A 22,845-nucleotide genomic window follows, 5' to 3' on the forward strand; every position below is an offset into this window, starting at 1 on the left:
CAGCTGGGCTTGAGAGTGACTCAGGCCCTCAACTGAGGGCATTAGTAAGCTGTCCTTAAGAACGAGAGTGTATTTTCTGGCTGTATTCTTAACTCATTTCACTATAGAGCCATGCCTGATATTAACAGTGCAGTGCTAGACTAGAGAGGCCTGGCACTCCTGCAGCCTTCTCCTGTCTTCTAGCTGGGACTTCACACCACAGACCCAGAGGAAAAGAGACCCAAAGATCCCTGCAGAAACCTGAGAATATTTCCTTTACCTCAGTGGTTTCATAATCTGTTCTTAGTTTCCTGTTCTGCTGTAAATAATTCACTATATTTTTAAGAGAGAGAAGGCCAGGCCCTTCTGAGCCAGAAGGGATTTGAGAGATGATGAAAGCTACGTATGTTACCCATAACCTAAGGACTTCTGGCAAGGTGGCCTACCTGAGCTGGAGTCATGCCTTTTTTCCCTGGACTTGGAGATACCTGTCAGTGCAGAAAGGCCTACTTTTGATCTTGGAAATAAGTTTCCTGAGGTGAGTTCTTAACCCTTTCCAGCTTTCCCACCCACTTTGGCTGTAGCCATGGCCTTCTGATCTATGTTTCTCAGGAGACCTGCAGGCCCCAGATATAGCCCCATGCTGTCCTCCTACCCCAGAGCACACTGTTCAGACTACTTCCACTGGGACTGAAATCCAGTATTTCACTTACTCTTTTTCTTTCCAATATCCTCATGACATTCAATATTTCACTTACACTAGGTCCTCCCTGCCTAAGGCCCAAGTCAACTTTCTGTCCAGTGGGATTTGTAATCCAATGCCTCCTAGCCCTAGCAGAATCCCATGTGGATAATCAGAAATGTGACTGAAAAAAGGACAGAGCCCTATGGCTGTGGGTCCCAGTCCCCACTGCTGGCAGTAAGTCCCCAGCAGTGAGCTGTGTAAGCACCTTACATTCTGCACTTGGTTGAAAACAGCAAGGCAAGCATCCACTTGAGAAATGTTAACCCCTAGGAAATCCCAGCCTCAAGTCTTTCTCATCCGTTGGGAAGTGCAAATTGGATAGAGAAGAAACCAATTAAAAACAAAACAAACAAATCATACTTAGATATTCTGGCTTTTCTCACCAGGGCTGGATTAAAGCATGTACTTCAAAATAATAACAACTTAAGTCAATAAATAAATGTAAGGAAGTCCAAATGTTCACCTGAAGACAACTGTGGTCATTTTTTGGCAATCCCAGGTTCTCTTTTCTTTTTTCTTTTTTTTTTTTTATTATACTTTAAGTTTTAGGGTACATGTGCACATTGTGCAGGTTAGTTACATATGTATACATACATGTGCCATTCTGGTGCGCTGCACCCACCAACTCGTCATCTAGCATTAGGTATATCTCCCAATGCTATCCCTCCCCCCTCCCCCCACCCCACAACAGTCCCCAGAGTGTGATATTCCCCTTCCTGTGTCCATGTGATCTCATTGTTCAATTCCCACCTATGAGTGAGAACATGCGGTGTTTGGTTTTTTGTTCTTGTGATAGTTTACTGAGAATGATGGTTTCCAATTTCATCCATGTCCCTACAAAGGACATGAACTCATCATTTTTTATGGCTGCATAGTATTCCATGGTGTATATGTGCCACATTTTCTTAATCCAGTCTATCATTGTTGGACATTTGGGTTGGTTCCAAGTCTTTGCTATTGTGAATAATGCCGCAATAAACATACGTGTGCATGTGTCTTTATAGCAGCATGATTTATAGTCCTTTGGGTATATACCCAGTAATGGGATGGCTGGGTCAAATGGTATTTCTAGTTCTAGATCCCTGAGGAATCGCCACACTGACTTCCACAATGATTGAACTAGTTTACAGTCCCACCAACAGTGTAAAAGTGTTCCTATTTCTCCACATCCTCTCCAGCACCTGTTGTTTCCTGACTTTTTAATGATTGCCATTCTAACTGGTGTGAGATGATATCTCATAGTGGTTTTGATTTGCATTTCTCTGTTGGCCAGTGATGATGAGCATTTTTTCATGTGTTTTTTGGCTGCATAAATGTCTTCTTTTGAGAAGTGTCTGTTCATGTCCTTCGCCCACTTTTTGATGGGGTTGTTTGTTTTTTTCTTGTAAATTTGTTTGAGTTCATTGTAGATTCTGGATATTAGCCCTTTGTCAGATGAGTAGGTTGCGAAAATTTTCTCCCATGTTGTAGGTTGCCTGTTCACTCTGATGGTAGTTTCTTTTGCTGTGCAGAAGCTCTTTAGTTTAATTAGATCCCATTTGTCAATTTTGTCTTTTGTTGCCATTGCTTTTGGTGTTTTGGACATGAAGTCCTTGCCCATGCCTATGTCCTGAATGGTAATGCCTAGGTTTTCTTCTAGGGTTTTTATGGTTTTAGGTCTAACGTTTAAATCTTTAATCCATCTTGAATTGATTTTTGTATAAGGTGTAAGGAAGGGATCCAGTTTCAGCTTTCTACATATGGCTAGCCAGTTTTCCCAGCACCATTTATTAAATAGGGAATCCTTTCCCCATTGCTTGTTTTTCTCAGGTTTGTCAAAGATCAGATAGTTGTAGGTATGCGGCGTTATTTCTGAGGGCTCTGTTCTGTTCCATTGATCTATATCTCTGTTTTGGTACCAGTACCATGCTGTTTTGGTTACTGTAGCCTTGTAGTATAGTTTGAAGTCAGGTAGTGTGATGCCTCCAGCTTTGTTCTTTTGGCTTAGGATTGACTTGGCGATGCGGGCTCTTTTTTGGTTCCATATGAACTTTAAAGTAGTTTTTTCCAATTCTGTGAAGAAAGTCATTGGTAGCTTGATGGGGATGGCATTGAATCTGTAAATGACCTTGGGCAGTATGGCCATTTTCACGATATTGATTCTTCCTACCCATGAGCATGGAATGTTCTTCCATTTGTTTGTATCCTCTTTTATTTCCTTGAGCAGTGGTTTGTAGTTCTCCTTGAAGAGGTCCTTCACATCCCTTGTAAGTTGGATTCCTAGGTATTTTATTCTCTTTGAAGCAATTGTGAATGGGAGTTCACTCATGATTTGGCTCTCTGTTTGTCTGTTGTTGGTGTATAAGAATGCTTGTGATTTTTGTACATTGATTTTGTATCCTGAGACTTTGCTGAAGTTGCTTATCAGCTTAAGGAGATTTTGGGCTGAGACAATGGGGTTTTCTAGATAAACAATCATGTCGTCTGCAAACAGGGACAATTTGACTTCCTCTTTTCCTAATTGAATACCCTTTATTTCCTTCTCCTGCCTGATTGCCCTGGCCAGAACTTCCAACACTATGTTGAATAGGAGTGGTGAGAGAGGGCATCCCTGTCTTGTGCCAGTTTTCAAAGGGAATGCTTCCAGTTTTTGCCCATTCAGTATGATATTGGCTGTGGGTTTGTCATAGATAGCTCTTATTATTTTGACATACGTCCCATCAATACCTAATTTACTGAGAGTTTTTAGCATGAAGGGTTGTTGAATTTTGTCAAAGGCTTTTTCTGCATCTATTGAGATAATCATGTGGTTTTTGTCTTTGGCTCTGTTTATATGCTGGATTACATTTATTGATTTGCGTATATTGAACCAGCCTTGCATCCCAGGGATGAAGCCCACTTGATCATGGTGGATAAGCTTTTTGATGTGCTGCTGGATTCGGTTTGCCAGTATTTTATTGAGGATTTTTGCATCAATGTTCATCAAGGATATTGGTCTAAAATTCTCTTTTTTGGTTGTGTCTCTGCCCGGCTTTGGTATCAGAATGATGCTGGCCTCATAAAATGAGTTAGGGAGGATTCCCTCTTTTTCTATTGATTGGAATAGTTTCAGAAGGAATGGTACCAGTTCCTCCTTGTACCTCTGGTAGAATTCGGCTGTGAATCCATCTGGTCCTGGACTCTTTTTGGTTGGTAAACTATTGATTATTGCCACAATTTCAGCTCCTGTTATTGGTCTATTCAGAGATTCAACTTCTTCCTGGTTTAGTCTTGGGAGAGTGTATGTGTCGAGGAATGTATCCATTTCTTCTAGATTTTCTAGTTTATTTGCGTAGAGGTGTTTGTAGTATTCTCTGATGGTAGTTTGTATTTCTGTGGGATCGGTGGTGATATCCCCTTTATCATTTTTTATTGTGTCTATTTGATTCTTCTCTCTTTTTTTCTTTATTAGTCTTGCTAGCGGTCTATCAATTTTGTTGATCCTTTCAAAAAACCAGCTCCTGGATTCATTGATTTTTTGAAGGGTTTTTTGTGTCTCTATTTCCTTCAGTTCTGCTCTGATTTTAGTTATTTCTTGCCTTCTGCTAGCTTTTGAATGTGTTTGCTCTTGCTTTTCTAGTTCTTTTAATTGTGATGTTAGGGTGTCACTTTTGGATCTTTCCTTCTTTCTCTTGTGGGCATTTAGTGCTATAAATTTCCCTCTACACACTGCTTTGAATGCATCCCAGAGATTCTGGTATGTTGTGTCTTTGTTCTCGTTGGTTTCAAAGAACATCTTTATTTCTGCCTTCATTTCGTTATGTACCCAGTAGTCATTCAGGAGCAGGTTGTTCAGTTTCCATGTAGTTGAGCGGCTTTGAGTGAGATTTTTAATCCTGAGTCCTAGTTTGATTGCACTGTGGTCTGAGAGATAGTTTGTTATAATTTCTGTTCTTTTACATTTGCTGAGGAGAGCTTTACTTCCCACTATGTGGTCAATTTTGGAATAGGTGTGGTGTGGTGCTGAAAAAAATGTATATTCTGTTGATTTGGGGTGGAGAGTTCTGTAGATGTCTATTAGGTCCGCTTGGTGCAGAGCTGAGTTCAATTCCTGGGTATCCTTGTTGACTTTCTGTCTTGTTGATCTGTCTAATGTTGACAGTGGGGTGTTAAAGTCTCCCATTATTAATGTGTGGGAGTCTAAGTCTCTTTGTAGGTCACTCAGGACTTGCTTTATGAATCTGGATGCTCCTGTATTGGGTGCATATATATTTAGGATAGTTAGCTCCTCTTGTTGAATTGATCCCTTTACCATTATGTAATGGCCTTCTTTGTCTCTTTTGATCTTTGTTGGTTTAAAGTCTGTTTTATCAGAGACTAGGATTGCAACCCCTGCCTTTTTTTGTTTTCCATTTGCTTGGTAGATCTTCCTCCATCCTTTTATTTTGAGCCTATGTGTGTCTCTGCACGTGAGATGGGTTTCCTGAATACAGCACACTGATGGGTCTTGACTCTTTATCCAACTTGCCAGTCTGTGTCTTTTAATTGGAGAATTTAGTCCATTTACATTTAAAGTTAATATTGTTATGTGTGAATTTGATCCTGTCATTATGATGTTAGCTGGTGATTTTGCTCATTAGTTGATGCAGTTTCTTCCTAGTCTCGATGGTCTTTACATTTTGGCATGATTTTGCAGCGGCTGGTACCGGTTGTTCCTTTCCATGTTTAGCGCTTCCTTCAGGAGCTCTTTTAGGGCAGGCCTGGTGGTGACAAAATCTCTCAGCATTTGCTTGTCTGTAAAGTATTTTATTCCTCCTTCACTTATGAAGCTTAGTTTGGCTGGATATGAAATTCTGGGTTGAAAATTCTTTTCTTTAAGAATGTTGAATATTGGCCCCCACTCTCTTCTGGCTTGTAGGGTTTCTGCCGAGAAATCCGCTGTTAGTCTGATGGGCTTCCCTTTGAGGGTAACCCGACCTTTCTCTCTGGCTGCCCTTAACATTTTTTCCTTCATTTCAACTTTGGTGAATCTGACAATTATGTGTCTTGGAGTTGCTCTTCTCGAGGAGTATCTTTGTGGCGTTCTCTGTATTTCCTGAATCTGAATGTTGGCCTGCCTTGCTAGATTGGGGAAGTTCTCCTGGATAATATCCTGCAGAGTGTTTTCCAACTTGGTTCCATTCTCCGCATCACTTTCAGGTACACCAATCAGACGTAGATTTGGTCTTTTCACATAGTCCCATATTTCTTGGAGGCTTTGCTCATTTCTTTTTATTCTTTTTTCTCTAGACTTCCCTTCTCGCTTCATTTCATTCATTTCATCTTCCATCGCTGATACCCTTTCTTCCAGTTGAGCGCATCGGCTCCTGAGGCTTCTGCATTCTTCACGTAGTTCTCGAGCCTTGGTTTTCAGCTCCATCAGCTCCTTTAAGCACTTCTCTGTATTGGTTATTCTAGTTATACATTCGTCTAAATTTTTTTCAAAGTTTTCAACTTCTTTGCCTTTGGTTTGAATGTCCTCCTGTAGCTCAGAGTAATTTGATCCTCTGAAGCCTTCTCTCAGCTCGTCAAAATCATTCTCCATCCAGCTTTGTTCCATTGCTGGTGAGGAACTGTGTTCCTTTGGAGGAGGAGAGGTGCTCTGCATTTTAGAGTTTCCAGTTTTTCTGTTCTGTTTTTTCCCCATCTTTGTGGTTTTATCTACTTTTGGTCTTTGATGATGGTGATGTACAGATGGGTTTTCGGTGTGGATGTCCTTTCTGTTTGTTAGTTTTCCTTCTAACAGACAGGACCTTCAGCTGCAGGTCTGTTGGAATACCCTGCGGTGTGAGGTGTCAGTGTGCCCCTGCTGGGGGGTGCCTCCCAGTTAGGCTGCTCGGGGGTCAGGGGTCAGGGACCCACTTGAGGAGGCAGTCTGCCCGTTCTCAGATCTCCAGCTGCGTGCTGGGAGAACCACTGCTCTCTTCAAAGCTGTCAGACAGGGACATTTAAGTCTGCAGAGGTTACTGCTGTCTTTTTGTTTGTCTGTGCCCTGCCCCCAGAGGTGGAGCCTACAGAGGCAGGCAAGCCTCCTTGAGCTGTGGTGGGCTCCACCCAGTTCGAGCTTCCCGGCTGCTTTGTTTACCTAAGCAAGCCTGGGCAATGGCGGGCGCCCCTCCCCCAGCCTCGCTGCCGCCTTGCAGTTTGATCTCAGACTGCTGTGCTAGCAATCAGCGAGATTCCGTGGGCATAGGACCCTCCGAGTCAGGTGTGGGATATAGTCTCGTGGTGCGCCGTTTTTTAAGCCAATCTGAAAAGCGCAATATTCGGGTGGGAGTGACCCGATTTTCCAGGTGCGTCCGTCATCCCTTTCTTTGACTTGGAAAGGGAACTCCCTGACCCCTTGCGCTTCCCAGGTGAGGCAATGCCTCGCCCTGCTTCGGCTCGCGCACGGTGCGCGCACCCACTGGCCTGCGCCCACTGTCTGGCACTCCCTAGTGAGATGAACCCGGTACCTCAGATGGAAATGCAGAAATCACCCGTCTTCTGCGTCGCTCACGCTGGGAGCTGTAGACCGGAGCTGTTCCTATTCGGCCATCTTGGCTCCTCCCCTCCCAGGTTCTCTTTTCTACCTGTTTGCTCAATCGTGGTCTCCCTCTCCCTCTCTTGTTGGGGCCCATGTCCCTGCTTTACTGTTGCCAGAGGCTTGTACTTGTTTGCCTTTTAGGTAGGAGCAGTTACTTCCACTCCCCTCACCTGCCATAAAGCATCTTTGTAAACAAAGCAAGTAGAAGAAACATATCCTGGTATCCACCACATTCGGCTTTTGTTGATTCTGTTCACTTGGGAGCAGCTGCTGCTAGGGAATAAGAAGGTTGAGGCTGAAGAGTCAGGACTCTTCAGCTCCCCGCTGGCAGGACCCAGGAGAGGAAAGAGCCCTCAGCTGGTCCATCCTCCCCACTCCTGGTCAGCCTTCTGTTCTGAGATCAAAGTGGTGGGGTCACCTTCTCAAGAACTGTGCTCAGCCCCCTCATCTCACACCCTTTCCCTCTCCCTGTGTGCCTGCCTCCCTCTTACATAACCGTGCTGGTGATTGGCACCATCATAAATCAATACTTTGCTCACTTTCACATCAAGTAACACTATCCAGGGAGGTGGTTTCAACAAAGGAGGAAGTATAAGGAGATCTAGGTTCAAATTAATGTTGCCCCTAGTGGTAAAGGACAGAGACCCTCAGACTGATGAAATGCTCTCAGAATTACTTAGACAAAGCGGATATTTGCCACTCTCTTCCCCTTTTCCTGTGTTTTTGTGGTGAAGAGACCTGAAAGAAAAAAGTAGGGAGAACATAATGAGAATAAATACGGTAATCTCTTCATTTGCTAGTCCAAGTGCTGGACTTGGGACTTAGGAGTGGCAACATCCTACATCTGACTTGGACTGAAATATAGGTGAGAGACAAGATTGTCTCATATCCGGGGAAATCATAACCTATGACTAGGACGGGAAGAGGAAGCACTGCCTTTACTTCAGTGGGAATCTCAGCCTCAGCCTGCAAGCCAAGTGTTCACAGTGAGAAAAGCAAGAGAATAAGCTAATACTCCTGTCCTGAACAAGGCAGCGGCTCCTTGGTAAAGCTACTCCTTGATCGATCCTTTGCACCGGATTGTTCAAAGTGGACCCCAGGGGAGAAGTCGGAGCAAAGAACTTACCACCAAGCAGGTATGGTTTTTCTTTCTTTCTCTTTTGCTGGGAGCTGACCGCCCTTCAGCTCCATCCAAAAGATGTGTGTGAACACAAATATACCTTCTGTTTGAGGTCAGCATCATAGTGGGTCGTGAATCATGTTGCTGCTGTCTCCTCATTTCTAGGGTGGAAAAAAAAAAGCATGAAAACAATCACTTAATGTTGAGCCCCATTACTGATGCTCTCTGGTCCTGCACTAGCCTCCTAGAAAAATCACCACAGGAGAAGCCTTAACTACTGCATGAGTTACCACAAGTCACACATACAACCAGCTCCCTGTTACAGGGCTGGAGTCCCTGGACCCAGGAAATACCACCTCCAAGGACTGTGGGAGCTGGGGACTATGGGAACTGGGAGCAACTCAGTCCTGATTCCTTTTGGCCTGCTGGGTTAGTGCTGGCAGCCCCCTGAGGCCAAGGACAGCAGCATGACAGTCACCAGGACTCACCACTTCAAGGAGGGGTCCCTCAGAGCACCTGCCACACCCCTGCACAGTGCTGCGGCTGAGTTGGCTTCAAACCAGTGAGTTTTCTACCTCTGCTATTGAAAGGGCACCTTGTCCCACAGAACCGAGTCTTGCCTGCATGTGGTCAGTGCCACCAAGTCCTTCTTCTCTCCACATTACAGCCCAGCTCAGCTGAAGCTATGGCCAGAGGCACTGCTTTAAGGCCACTCCATACCTAGGACAGGTCAACAGACACCTCTGAGGCCACTGAGTCTTGACTCAATGAATCAGCTATAGCAGGCACTATTCCTCTCCCACATGGCCTCTAATGATATGGCCAGAGTTGAAAGGAGGCTGAGGGAGGCCTCAGAGGCTTATTTAATCAGTTGGTTAATGGGAAAAAGTATTTTGTGGTACACAAACACGCCTAAAAAATATTTTAGTTATGTCATAAAAGTCTAAACCTGGGGTTGACAAACTATGGCTCACAGGCTAACTCTGGCCCGCCAGCTGTTTTTATAAATGAAGCTTTATTGGAACACAGCCATGCCCATTCGTTATGTATTGTATATGGCTGTTTTTGCCCTACAACATCCTTTCAACTCTGGCCATGTCATTAGAGGCCATGTGGGGAGGAATAGTGCCTGCTATAGCTGATTCATTGAGTCAGCAAAATTGACCAGTTGCAAAAGAGACAGTATGGCCCACAAAGCCTAAAATATTAATTATCTGGCCTTTAACAGAAAAAGTTTGCCAACTCCTGATCTAAAAGCTGTCAACTTGTTCCAAAATTATTATGGAATAAACCCAAGACAACCACAAAACTCACTAGACTAGGTTTTTTAGGTAATAACTTTTTAAATTATAAAGTAATACATGATTTCATGCTCCTTGAAAATGAGAAAGCAGTATAGATAAACCTAAATTCACCTTTGGCCATTCTGTCAATCCCAATCTCCAGTTTCCCCAAAAGTACTTAGTGTGATATATTTACTGCCAGACCATTGTGTCTGTGTGTGTGTTCATCTATGCATAGGTGTACTATTAAACCTATCTGTTGCCATGTTGTTCTAATTCTGTTTTTCCACTCAATAGCATGACTTGGAGACTTTCCACATCTGTATAGAGCTCTACTTCATTTATTTTAACTGCTACGTCATATTTCACAGTGTACACTTCTTTTATTTAGCCGTTTTCTTTTCGATAGATATTTAAGCTTTTCCAATTTTTCAGTCTTACCAATGAACCTCACTGTGTTTGTCTGCTTCTAGACATGTGCAAGTATTGCACTAGAGGAACTACTAAGACGTTGAATTGCCACATCACAGGATATATGTGGTTCAATTTTTGGCTGCCAAACAGCCCTCCACGGTACCCGAACCGACTGTACTCCCACCAGCAGAGAAGGATAGTTACTGTTCCTCCACACTCCAAACAATGCTTGCTGTTTATTCAGTATTTTATTATTTTTTCCATTGAATTAGTGCAAATGACAACCCATTATTTCAATATTTTAATTTCCCTGATTATTAATGAAGTTGAGCATTCTTTTTATAGGACCCCTCTCGGCCATTGTATTTCTCTTCTTAAATTACCTATTCATATCCTTAGCTTATTTTATGTCGGATTTTTTTCTTCTTTGTAGGAGTTTTTTATTTATTCTCAATGCAAATTATTTGATATGTGTGTAATATTCTCTCTAAGCTTTATTTAAATCATACTTTTTAGCCAACAGAAATTTTTACTATTATTGTTGTTGTTATTTTGATGTAGTTGAATCTGTTAGTTTCCCTCTTTCTGGATTTTACTCTTTGAGGCTGATTTTTAAAAGATTTCTCAACTTCCAAGATTATGAAGCTGCTTTGGTGCACCTTCCTGTAATACTTTTATTTAAAAAGTTAGTCTTTATTCACCTGGCACTTATTGCAATACATTATTTCAATACTATTTATTGAAAAGTCCATCTTTTTCCTATTTGTTTGAAATATCACCTCTATCATGTACTAAATTCCCACTTACACATGTCCATTTCTGTGTCCTTTTGTATTTATTTCCTATTCCTGAGCCAATTTCCACTATAATGTTTACCTTTTCTACTTGATTTTTTCCCCCAATAAGTAGAAAATCTATTTTGTGTTTTGATATTTTGCCTAGTTACCTTATGGAATTCTCTTAATAGTTATAAAAGCTTATCAGTTGATTCCTTTGGAATTTCTAGTTAGACAAACATATCATCTATATATAGTAAGAGTTTTGCTCCTTCCTTTCCAATCTTTACAAACCTTAATTTTTTGTGTCTTATTGGTTTTTCTTTGCCATTCAGCATAATGCTGAGTAGTAGCCATGAAAGTGGATAGTCTCAGAACTGATGCATACAGTTGTGTGGGTTCTATACTGCACAATTCTAGGGGATACTGTTTACAAACACTTAGATGTCCTAGGCATTCTTGTCATGTTCCTGATTTCCATTTTTATTTTGTACTATGAACTCATTTGGAACCTTCTCTTTGGGATTCGTTGAGATTGAAATTGTTTTCCTCTAGAGGATTTATTTTTGCTTTTGCCAGGAACCTGAGGACAGAACTAACTAGGACCACCATAAGCTTGGGGTCTACTGGCCACACAAATAGTGAGAATCCTGACCCAAACTTACTTGATTGCAGGCCTGTTGTTAAGAATTTCAAAGGAGACTTTTCTTTTTGCTCTACCCAGAGCCAAGGCTGAGAAGGCCTGGGATAGACCTGTCTCCCTCCATGGTTTCTACTGAGGATGTCACCCTTAGGGGATCTTGAGTTTATAGTCTATGATCTGGTTAGGCTCCAGGCTTTGTCTCCTATTCTACCATTAAAATCCAGGCCCCAGGCCTACAGGAGTCCAGAAAACTCCAGGATGATCATGACTTCCCTTTCTCATGCCTCTGGCTTAGCATAATCTTATAAATTTTGGCCTCTTGAGACTTCCTTTACTTTCCTACCAGCTCAATCCTGCATGAAAAATGACATTCTTAAAAATTTAGTATTTCTAGGTGCTGTATACCAGGAGGATTTTCTGTAACCAACTTCTCCATCATAGTGCCAGCAATAAAATCTTTATTTTTTATTTTAATGAGATTGATTCTAATGCTTCTCCAATAAGATATCTAGTAAAAGTGTTTAGTAACTATTCCATATCAAGTTAGTGAAGCTCTCTTCTATTCCTCTTGGTTAACCAAGAATTTTAAATCATGAATGAATATTGAGTTTTATTAAATGCTATTAAGCACTGATTAATTTCCTTATCATATCTCCATAGTTAATTATATAGCTCATCCCAAGGGTGATAGAAGCAGAGATGATCCCATAGCCACTAGGACCCTTGGAATGCAGACCCATGATTTTTCCATTAAAAAGAACAATAAATTCAGGGAACGTGGACAACATTAATTCAAATTCTTAGTGTGGTTGCCACGTTCTGTTTGTTGAGCCATCAGACTCTTGCCCTCACACTTCAGATATTGGTGTCCTGGGCACAACCTGGGGAGGACAGGAGGAATGTGTAGGGAACCCCTCTTGCATACAGGGGCTTTTTAGGTGGCACAATTTGAAGGGGGCTGGGAAAAGTTCCCTGCAACACCTCCTGAACCTCTTTGAAACATCGATATAACAAACTGAATATCCAACTGGAAATTGACATAAAGAGACATATCCAAATCCCTCATGTAATGTTTGAAATAATTTTCCTGGATCTGTGTAAGTTCCAAAGAGTCAAACTATAAAACCGCAGGCAATACTGGCACTACACATGCATTGATAAGACATAGGCAGTTAACTCAGAGGCCACTGTGTCCTGTTAAATATTGGAAGAGGGTACTGTGTGTACTTATGACCTGGGCTGATGCCAGGTCTCAACCCTGATCTGTGTCTAGTAACCTTCTGACCTCTTGGATCTGATGACCAAGTCCCAGGAAGGATAAAGGCCAATTTTCATTTATGGCCCCCTGAAGAGAGCAGCTGACTTCTCTTTCTTGAATTCATAAACCGTGACTTTGGCTGAGTTTCCTCTGGAGGCCTGCCCCATGCCAGGGCCAATGAGGAGGCTTTTGTTAATAATACTTGATTTATTTCATAAAGAATTTAAAATATAGCCTCATTTTGCCCCCATGAATTCTGTGAAAAAACAACTTGCATCATGTATCTATTTACATAACAGGAAGAATCAGAATAAGGGAAAAGAAAAGATGTTCTGGCCAGGCATGGTGGGTCATGCCTGTAATCCCAGCACCTTGGGAGGCCGAGGCGGGTGGATCACTTGAGGTCAGGAGTTTAAGACCAGCCTGGCCAAAATGGTGAAAACCCGTCTCTACTAAAAATACAAAAATCATCCAGGCGTGGTGGCACACACCTGTAATTCCAGCTACTCGGGAGGCTGAGGCACGAGAATCATTTGAACCCAGAAGGTGGAGGTTGCAGTGAGCAGAGATCGTACCATGGCACTCCAACCTAGGGGACAGAGTGAGACTGCCTCCAAAAAAAAAAAAAAAAAGTTCCGTCATTAATTGACTTCATGAACTGGAACACACCCCAGAGCCCCAGTTTCCTCATTTGCAAAAGGGATAATAAGAACTGCCCTGCCCCCGACTCTGTTATTCAACTTGGGATAAGCCCTGCCCTGCCTTCCTCACAGGCACCTTGACACGAAGTTGTGATTTTGAAATCATTTTGTAAACAGCAAAACTTGTGCAAATGTGAGTTAAATTCACCAAACGTCTCCCTTCACTGAACAACGCCAATGGTTTTATAGGCATCACTTGCCTGCATCTTAGAAATTCAGTATTCTTATATTACATTCCCCTTACCTGCTTTTTTCTCTTTATCCTCTGGCCTGTTTTGCTATTAATATGTGTGTGTGTGTGTGTGTGTGTGTGTGTGTGTGTGGTGTGTATGTGTAACTTGGAGATAGTAGGATGATTATATATATATTTAATTATGCATGTGTGTATATATGTGTGTGTATACACACATAATTAAATATATGTAATCGTGTGTATGTATATGTATGTATACACACACACATAATTAAATATAATCCTGCTATCTCCAAGAGTTTCTATCCCAAAGATTATGGTTTTTGTTTTTTTATCCATTTACCCCCTTTTACTTAGACTCTGTTGCTTCAACTTCAAGTTGCCCACTCTTCTCTTCCCATAATCTCAGTGACCTGGTTCCAAAGCTTGTGCTTTGACTCATTTGAAGACTAAATGTATCTGTATGTCATCCCCACATCCTTTTCCTGGGAAGGAACTATCTCACCCTCAAATGTATATTGACTTTTAAAAAAATTATTATTATTATTTTAAGAGACAGGGTCTTGCTGTGTCACCTAGGCTGGAGAGCAGTGGTATGATCATGGCTCACTGCAGTCTCGAACTCCTGGGCTCAAGCAATCCTCCCGCCTCAGCCCCCCAAATAGCTGGGACTACAGGTGTGTGCCACCGTGCCCAGACAGTTTTAAAATTTATTTTTGGTAGAGACAGAGTCTCACGTTGTTGCCCAGGTTCATCTGAAATTCCTGGCCTCAAGTGATCCTCCTGCCTCAGCCCCACTAAGCATTGGGATTACAGGTGTGAGCCACCATCCCTGGCCATCATTATACAAATTTATTTATTTATTTTCATTTGATTGAGACAAGGTCTCATTCTCTTGCCCAGGCTGGAGTGCAGTGGGACAATCATGGCTCACTGTAGCCTTGACCTCCTGGGCTCAAGTGTTCTTCCTGCCTCAGCCTCCCAAGTAGCTGGGACTACAGGCACATGTCACCACACTTGGCTAATTTTTTATTTTTTTGCAGAGATGGCATCTCACTGTATTGCCCAGACTTGTCTCGAACTCCTGGCCTCAAATGATCCTCCTGTTTCAGCTTCCCTAAGTGCTGGGATTACAGGTGTGAGGCACTGTGCCCGGCCTGTATATTGACTTTAAACAACAATTTATAATGTGAGTCATTTCACATATCTCTTTGATTATTTATTTTATTTCCTAGCGCCATAAAGTTGTTTTTATTGACAAGATCATCTTCTCCATGCCAGTCTGTTTGTGTACTGCCAATTTTCTGTCTGGTTAGTTGGATTTCTTAGGTCCTGCTACTACTGCAAGTGTGGACTGCAGACCCATAGCATCAGCTCACCTGGGAGCTTGTGAGATGCTGAAGCTCAGACCCACCACAGACCTACTGAATGGGAATTTGCATTTTCATAAGCTCCTGGGTGATCTGTATGTACATGAAAGCTGGAGCATCACTCTCTTAGATTGTAAGCACAGGCTCCAGGTTACCTTAAACAGGGGCACTTCTGAAGCAGGCATGGGAGAGAAGGAAGGCAAAAATCTCAACTGCCAGGGCCCTGACCTCCTAGAGATTAAAATGTAGTTCAGAACTCAGGTTGGGATCAAATGCAGTTTAATTGACATGGTTATCTTTTTCTTCCTGATTGTAGTGCTTTTAACTACTGTATTAGTCCATGTTCACATTGCTGATAAAGACATACCTGAGACTGGGTAAATTACAAGGAAAAAAAGGTTCAATGGACTCACAGTTCCATGTGGCTAGGGAGGCCTCACAAACATGGTGGAAGGCAAACGGCATGTCTTACATGGTGTCAGGCAAGAGAGAGAATGAGAACCAAGCGAAAGGGGTTTCCCCTTATAAAACCATCAGATCTCATGAGACTTATTCACTGCCATGAGAGCAGTATTGGGGAAACCGCCCCCATGATTCAATTACCTTCCACCAGGTCCCTTCCACATATGTAGCATTATGCAAGCTACAATTCAAGATGAGATTTTGGTGGGGACACAGCCAAACCATATCAACTACTGATGTTACTTTCCTTTGTTTCCTTTCTTTCTGCTGCTTCTCCTCCTCACAACTTCTGTTTCCTCGGGGCCCTTCATGCTTCACAGCTTCCCTGTCCTGCCTTCTCTCTGAGTGCACCGTGGCTGCCATGCACAGGGCAGGACTGAGGCACCCCAACCAGTCTACTATTTTGGCTTCCCTTTCAATTTAAATTCAATTTAAATATTATTTAAATATTTGATCAACATTTATTTGGTGATGTTCTTTTTTTAATTTGTGGCAAAATATACAGAAGGAACAGGATTGAAAAATTAATTAATTCTGGTAAAATTCAAATAACAAATTTTACCATCTTAAGCATTTCTAAGTGTATAGCTCAATAATGTGAAGTATATTTTCATCGTTGTGCAGCCAATCTCCAGAGGTTTTTCATCTTTTAAAATGGAAACTCTACCCATTAAACAACTCCCATTCCCCTCACCCCACAGCCCCTGGCAACCACCATTCTACTTTCTGCTTCCATGAGCTTGACTACTATACCTCATATTTGTCTTTCTGTGACTGGCTTATTTCACTTAGCATAATGTCCTCAAGGTTCATCCGTATTGTAGCATGTGTTAGAATTTCCTTTTTTTAAGGCTGACTCATATTCTATTGTAGTATGTTCCATGTTTTGTTTATCCATTCATCAGTTGATGAAATTTGGGTTGCTTCTACATTTTGTCTATTGTGAATAGTGCTGCTGTGAACATCAGTGTACAAATATTTCTTCAAGACCCCGGTTTCAGTTCTTTTTGGATATACATCCAGAAATGGTTGCTGAATTATATGATAATTCTATTTCAATTTTCTGAGAAATTGCCATATTGTTATCTATAATGGCTACACTATTTTTACATTCCTACCACCTGAGTCCAGGGTTCCCATTTGTCTACAGCCTTGCCAACACTTGTTATTTTCTGTTTATGTGATAGCTGCCATCCTGAATATAAAGCGATGTTTCATTATGGTTTCCCTTTGCATTTGCCTTATGATTAACCATGTTGAGTACTTTTTCATGTGCTTGTTGGCAAGTGATGTTCTTTTAAATGTGTACTATGTTCTTTATGGTCAAAATAAGTAATTTATTCTGTGTAATTTTCCAAACCACACAACTTCTTGGAAGGCATGTTTAAGTGTTCACATAATAAAACAGTACATTTCTTCCCTGCAAACAGCCCTACACCACATATTTTTCCATTTCTGGCTCTGTCTGCCAACTTCAATGGGCTGTCCTCAGGGTTGGGTTGGCTGGAGTGGCCCTGTGTGACAGGCATGTGAGTGTCCCTGAGCACCGTACAGATACTAGTCTGCATTGTCAAGGAGTGTTTTAAGTCTCCACCTCAGGGTGATGACTGCTTTGGTAGGAAAGGAGGCAATTTAAAATTCATCTGATTTCTGATTCATTCCAATAATGCTTTGGTGTCTTTGAATATGGCAGCCCCCTGGGCAGCAGTCCAGCCAGCAGACCTTATAACTTAGCTCTGTCTGTATGTCTGACATCCAGACTCACTAGAAGAGGATCTAAATGGGTCAGGGAATTACTTGTCCCTGGGACAGAGCAATTACACCATCCCTCACAGGCCCCAGAAGGCCTATGGACCTTTGTTTGGGCACCAGGAGCTTCTCTGAGAGCAGGTTTGGGGTGGGCTTGGCCTCCAGAGTGGCCTCCTCCTGCAACGTCAGGCTAGATTAACATCTATGAGTCTCCTGTGCAAGGAGAGGTGGGAGGCTGTGAACACTCCTATGTAACACCATTTGTCCCCTTGTGTGATTGCTTCACCAATGTTGACAGCTCATGTGACACACCTGTCTTCTTCTGATGGAGGAAGGAAGTAATACCATTTTCTATGAAAAGCATTCTTTGATCATCCCTGTCCTAAAAAAAAGTTACTTGATGGGTCTCTTGCCAAAATCAGTGATATGGTTTGGATGTTTTGACCCTTCCAAATCTCATGTTGAAATATGACCTCTAGGCCGGGCTCAGTGGCTCACAACTGTAATCCCAGCACTTTGGGAGGCCGAGGCGGGCGGATCACTTGAGGTCAGGAGTTTGAGACCAGCCTGGCCAACATGGTGAAACCCCATCTCTACTAAAAATACAAAAATTAGATGTGGAGTTCAGAGTGGAAACAGGTGTGAGAGGGTTCAACAGAAGAAAACATAGCTGCCAAGTGTTTGAGTCCATCGGCAAGTTTGGACTGGCCTTAGCTGTTGCAGAAGGCATGGTGAACTCTGCCTTATATAACATGGATGCTGGGCACAGAACTGTCATCTTTGACCGATTCTGTGGAGTACAGGACATTGTGGTAGGGTAAGGGACTCACTTTCTCATACCATGGGTACAGAAACCAATTATCTTTGACCACCGTTCTCAACCACGTAATGTGCCAGTCATCACTGGTAGCAAAGATTTACAGAATGTCAATATCATACCGTGCATCCTCTTTGGGCCTGTCACTAGCCAGCTTCCTCGCATCTTCACCAGGATCGGAGAAGACTATGATGAGCGTGTGCTGCCATCCATCACTACTGAGATCCTCAAGTCAGTGGTGGCTTGCTTTGATGCTGGAGAACTAATCACCCAGAGAGAACTGGTCTCCAGGCAGGTGAGCGACGACCTTATGGAGCGAGCAGCCACCTTTGGGCTCATCCTGGACGATGTGTCTTTGACACATCTGACCTTCAGGAAGGAGTTCACAGAAGCAGTGGAAGCCAAACAGGTGGCTCAGCAGGATGCAGAGAGGGCCAGAACTCACTGGCCACTGCAGGGGACAGCCTGATGGAGCTGTGCAAGCTGGAAGCTGCGGAGGACATCACGTACCAGCTCTCTCGCTCTTGGAACATCACCAATCTGCCGGCAGGGCAGTCCGTGCTCCTCCAGCTGCCCCAGTGAGGGCCCACCCTGCCTGCACCTCCATGGGCCAACTAGGCCACAACCCCAGTGATTCTTAACACTGCCTTCCTTCTGCCTCCACCCCAGAAATCACTGTGAAATTTCATGATTGGCTTAAAGTGAAGGAAATACAGATAAAATCACTTCAGATCTCAAAAAAGAAAAAAAAAAATTAGCTGGATGTGGTGGCGTGTGCCTGTAATCCCAGCTACTCGGGAAGCTGAGGTAGGAGAATCACTTCAACCCAGGAGGCAGAGGATATAGTGAGCCGAGATCGCGCCACTGCCCTCCAGAGTGGGTGACAGAGGAAGACTCCGTCTCAAAAACAAAAAACAAACAAAAAAAAGAAATGTGGCCTCCAATGTTGGAGGTAGGCCTAGTGGGAGGTGTTTGGTCATGGGGGTGGATCCCTCATGACTGGTTTGGTACCCTCGGTAATGAGTGATTCTCACTCTTAGTTCATACAAGAGCTGGTTGTTTAAAGAGCCCGGCACCTCCTCTCTCTCTTGCTCCCTCTTGCTGTGTGACATGCCGGCTCCCGCTTCACCTTCCACCATGCTTGGAAGCCTCCTGAGACCTCACCAGAAGCAGATGCTGGTGCCACGCTTGTACAGCCTTCAGAAGCATGAGCCAAACAAACCTCTTTTCTTCATAAATTACCCAGCCTCAGATTCCTTTGTAGCAATACAAAATGGACTAAAACAATCAGATCTCACTGTAACTCTGGAAACTTGCTGCCCACCCATTCTCTTCTAGCCAAAGTCCACTTTTTCCCCTCCAGAGTTACCACAAGGAAAATGAACAGCCTCAATCCTTACCACTCAGGCAAGATTAAAGAGTTACAGTGCAGCAGAGAGGCAGGACAGGACCACCGTGGGCCAAGCGATCCCAACTCTGCCCAATCAGTGGAGGCTGCCTTCTGGAGGCTGTAGGGGAGGATCAGTTTCCTCACCTCTTCCAGCTTCTAGATGCCATGGCAATCCTTGGCTCACAGCCCCTTCTTCCATCTTCAAAGCCAGCAACTTAGCATCTGACCCTTTTTCCACATTACGTCTCTTTCTCTGATCAAACCCAGGAAAGCTTTTCTAATTTTAAGATTCATGTGATTAGACTAGGCCTGCCTGGATAATTCAGCACACTCTTGATCTCCAGGTTCTGTACCCTCATCACATCTGCAAAGACCCTTTTGCCATATAAGGAAACATATTCACATGTTCTGGGGATAAGGGTGCAGACATCTTTGAGGGCCATTATTCTATCTACCATAAGGACATGATCAAAAACATTATAGAGGCATGCCAGGCAATTAGTTAATGAAAGTGTTATGACATTTTTCTGAATTCTGTGATGTTGTTACTTGTCCTTTATAATGTTTGTCATTTGTTGTGATTTCTTTTCTCATTCTTTCTTAGAAATATTCTCTTTGGTACGTAATTTTGTATTTGTAATTTCGTATTTTTTAAAATTATTTTTTAGACAGGCTCTCACTCTGTCACTCAGGCTGGAATGCAGTGGCACGATCCTAGCTCACCGCAGCCTTGAACTCCTGGGCTCAGGCAATCCTCCCACCTCAGCCTCCCAAGTAGCTAGGACTACAGGCATGCACCAACATGCCTGGCTGAGTTTTTTTTGTTTGTTTTTTTGGGGTGTTTTTTTTTTGAGATAGATCTCACTCTGTTGCCCAGACTGGAGTTGTGTGAACATGGCTCACTGCAGCCTCAACCTCCTGGGCTCATGTAATCTTTTCATCTCAGCCTCCTAAGTAGCTGGGACCACAGGTACGTGCCACCACACTTGGCTAATTTTTAAATTTTTTTGTAGAGACAGGATCTTACCATGTCACCCAGGCATGTCTCGAACTCCTGGGCTCAAGTGATCCTCCCACTTTGGCCTCCCAAAGTGCTGAGATTATAGGTGTGAGCCACTCACCCAGCCTTTTTTTTTTTTTTTTAAGAGATAGGGTCTTGCTATATTGTCCAGGCTGGTCTCATACTCCTCACAATTGATCCTTCCACCTCAGCCTCCCAAAGTGCTGACATTAGAGGCATAAGCCCCTACACCTGGCCTATATTCTTTTTTCTTAAATAGGACTGCCCAGGCCAAGCGCCATGGTTCATGCCTGTTATCCCAGCATTTTGGGTGGCCAAGGCAGATGGATCACCTGAGGTCAGGAGTTCAAGATTAGCCTGGCCAACATGGTGAAAAACCTGTCTCTACTGAAAATACAAAATTAATCTGGTGTAGTGGCCCATGCCTTGTAGTCCCAGCTACTTGGGAGGCTGAGCCAGGAGAATTGCTTGAACCCAGGAGGCAGAGGTTGCAGTGTGCCAAGGTCATGCCTTGCACTCCAGCCTGAGTGACAAGATTGAAACTCTGTCTCAAAATAAGTAAATTAAATTAAATAATGTAAAATAAATTAAAATAGGACTGCCCAAATTGTGTAAGCCTCAGAACCCACGTAAGCTGACTAAAGGGCACCTCTACTTGCCCATTGACTAACCTGAACACCAGATGAAATTGCTCTTCCAAACACCACTAGCTGGGGAGTTGGCTCTTGGCTGGGGTTGGTCAGTGCACAGGCCAGTAAGGGAGCTGGGCAAGTGCAGAAGTGGAGACTAGCTGTGTCCCAGACAGCGAGTCTCCGGCTGTGACCCTGGAGAGTCTTTAGCAGGGCAAAGTACAACGTAGGCAGACCTTAAGGGATGCCTCAGTAACAGATGAGCTTTGTGTGCCTGCAGGGGGACGGGAAGAGGGTGGGGCAGGAGAGGGAGATAAAAGGGCTCTGAGGCATTGTACTGTGAATTCCTTCAGTCTCCTGCTCTGCTCAGCCAGTCAGCCCTGCCTCCCTTGTTTAGGACCACACAGCACTGCTGGGTGTCTGCCTTTCCTTGTGACTCTTCTCTAGCTTCTGCATGGCCAGCAGCCCTCTTCTTTTCTCCTACTCTCTTAAGAAACATGCCCATCACCTGCAGTTTCTCTGGGCTCCCCGTTAATCCGCCTTCCTCATCTCCTAATGCTGCCTCCTCCTTCCCATTGCCGGTGCCTGGAAATAGTCAAGGCTGGGTTCTGTTCTTTTGCTTGAATTTCTTTCACTTGGCTTCTTGACTCTTTCTAAACTACAATCCCCCCATTCTCACTGCCTTAGTTTTCCCTCTCTCTGTGTTTCTCAAACTATATCCCACCACGCCCTGACAAGGGCTTCTCTCCTGTAGATCATCCCCTTTCTAGTATTTTGCTAGAAATGTATAGTGGGATTTTCTCCTTTGCCCTACATCATCACTAAACTTCCCAACCTAATAGGCAGTGTCTTGCACCTTCTACTGATCATTTCATTCTTTCTTGCACTAAAGATGACCACTTCCCATGTCTGTACCCAATTCCCGTTTGGCCCAAATGTATCTGCAGCACTCACCCGTGTTCTCACGCCGAGTCTCTAAATATTTGACTCCAAAGGTCACTAGTGGATCACCTCCCTGCCTCTCACTTTCCCCCAAGGCACAAAGTCTTCTCCCAGCACTTCTCTTTAGTCCTTCTCTTCCTCATGTTTCTTCTGTAGGGGGAGGACCATGTTCAACTTTGTGATTTTTTTCTAGTTTGTAGTTGTGATCTACCCTGTACCACTGAGTCATCTCAAATCACATAAACACTCACACCAAGTGTGCCACGCTTCACGGCTTAATCCCCTGTTGATCAGAAAACCCCAGGTCCCTGGAATTGAAGCAGGGTCTCATTCAGCCTGACATGACCTGAAATTTCTCCCTGACTCCTTTCCCAGCCCCAAGACAGGGGACTTGCAAGAGTCCCATTGTTGAGCCTCCTTGGAACCCACTGTCCTCCATTGGTCATGTTCCACCCAGCAGGTTCTGTCTAGTTCTAATCCTCAATGCTGCTTTGCATCCCTTCCTTGCTCCATTGTCCAGCCCTGAGCTCACTCAAGCCTTGTACTGCTCTCCCCTTTTCCCTTCCCTCCCAACCCTATTCCTCTCCTCTCTACATACTCCTGGGAGTCTTGCTCCTTCTGTAGCAGAAACTTCACACACATTTTCTTTCAAATTCTCCTCCGTTGCTATCTCCAGTTGCACCGCTCTTCTTCATTTCTTTCCCTCCACATTCAAACTCGTCTTCTCTGGAGGGCATGCTCTCCTGGGGGCTCCCCCTGGCCCAGCCTCAGCGTGGCGTCTGCCTTTCTGGTTCCTTCCCACCTTCTCTCTCCTCACTTCTTGCCCTGCC

General features: G+C 43.6%; 1 protein-coding gene and 1 pseudogene across 1 annotated transcript in view; both read left to right on the top strand.

The window, feature by feature from the left end:
- Nucleotides 1-18,615, top strand: part of LOC109026118 (prohibitin 1-like) — a 29,711-nt pseudogene extending 11,096 nt beyond the window's left edge.
- Nucleotides 8,310-22,845, top strand: part of NR1I2 (nuclear receptor subfamily 1 group I member 2) — a 36,509-nt gene continuing 21,973 nt past the window's right edge. The window contains exon 1 of the mRNA XM_004036132.5: nt 8,310-8,383. The gene's annotated coding sequence lies outside the window, so the exon portion shown is untranslated. The remainder of the gene's footprint in view (nt 8,384-22,845) is intronic.

The sequence above is a fragment of the Gorilla gorilla genome, chromosome 2 (genome assembly GCF_029281585.2).
Source record: "Gorilla gorilla gorilla isolate KB3781 chromosome 2, NHGRI_mGorGor1-v2.1_pri, whole genome shotgun sequence".
NCBI lineage: Eukaryota > Metazoa > Chordata > Mammalia > Primates > Hominidae > Gorilla > Gorilla gorilla.